General features: G+C 35.0%; 1 non-coding gene across 1 annotated transcript; it reads right to left on the bottom strand.

The window, feature by feature from the left end:
* Positions 1–809: 809 nt before the first annotated feature.
* On the bottom strand, positions 810–972 carry LOC142460271 (U1 spliceosomal RNA). The gene has a single exon (XR_012786515.1). It is a non-coding gene; the product is annotated as a U1 spliceosomal RNA (small nuclear RNA).
* Between the last annotated feature and the right edge of the window lie 498 nt (positions 973–1470).

Raw genomic sequence — 1470 nt, 5'->3', positions numbered from 1 at the left:
TTTCCCGATCATGTCCGTATTCCTTCAGGGCCTCCTCGCTGCCAGCAGGGTTCTTTTCAGCCTCTCCCAGAGGAATATGCACAGATAGAAGCAGGCCATGGAACGGTGTAAATGAAATGGAATAGGTCCGTCTCCGTCACTTATCCCTTGTGACATGGGTTGCATCCATAGCCACTGGTCCACTTGACCATTTGTTTCACTGCCATGGGGAATTAGTGTTGCATATTTATGTTCTCTTCCTTTTTGTGGGAGTAGGGTTGGGGATATTGGGTGACCACATTTATTGGAGAGCCTTAATAGTCCTAATTTATAACATTTTTTCTAGCATACTAATAAACAAGATTTACTTTAATTCTCAATTAAGAAAACCCACTTTCATTACCTATTTGGATCACTCTGGAAGAAGATGATAGGTTGTATTTTTTATCTTCCTATTATTATTATAATGTTCAAGGCATGCAAATGATGTGAGGGTCTCAGAAACATAGAATTCCCATAATAAACCCTTATCTTCTCATTCTCTAATATTTTTATTACAGTAAAATATGCAACTCTTTATTTCATTTGTTCACAAAAATATTCAAAATATCTCTAGAGAGCCAATATTTGTGGACTTCTTCTTAATCATTGAAAACAATAAAATCAGTCTCTTTGTCCAGATCCTAACTTTGTTATATGCTCTGTCCTTCAATGACATAAAAATCTGCTTAGTCCTTCTATAAAAAAAAACATAACTCAATTATTTCTTCATGTAAGCCAATATATATTTCTCAGAGTAGACTGCTTTTTTTTCCTTTTCCTTTTCAATGCAGGGGAAAGCATGGACACAGTTCCCCACTATCACAAATTCTGCAGTCGAGTTTCCTCCAATTGGGAAAATCACAGAGGTCAGCACATCCGGAGTGCAATGGATAAGCCTCGCCCTGGGAAAACCACCTTCATGATCATGGTGTCTCCCCTGCAGGTAAGTATGAGTAGACGGTTTTCAAAGTCATATCTTGTTTCATTTGAACTTTATCTTAAAAGCGAGTATCCACACTACTATTTCTTAAAAAAAATATATATATATATATATTTACTTCATTGAGGATACTAAGAAATTATATATATATATATATATATATATATATATATATATATATATATAAAATTTGGTTCAAGACATTCTAAGGGACTAATATAAAATGATTGCTATATAAAAGGAAGTATACAAGCATTGCAGTCTCTTTTAAAAATTTTTCTTATTCTATCTTTATCTGTTTTTTCTCTTTTTTTAATTAAAAAGTTTCCTTTTTTATTAGGGGCTCATACAACTCTTATCACAATCCATACATACATTAATTGTGTAAAGCACATTTGTACAGGCATTGCCCTCATCATTCTCAAAATATTTGCTCTCCACTTAAGCCCCTGGCATCAGGTCCTCATTTTTCCCCCTCCTTCCCTGCTCCTTCCTCCCCGCGCCTCCCT

Source organism: Tenrec ecaudatus, chromosome 10 (assembly GCF_050624435.1).
Source record: "Tenrec ecaudatus isolate mTenEca1 chromosome 10, mTenEca1.hap1, whole genome shotgun sequence".
NCBI lineage: Eukaryota > Metazoa > Chordata > Mammalia > Afrosoricida > Tenrecidae > Tenrec > Tenrec ecaudatus.
The sequence above is the reverse complement of the archived record's forward strand: the minus strand, read 5'-3'. Positions and strand labels throughout refer to the sequence as shown.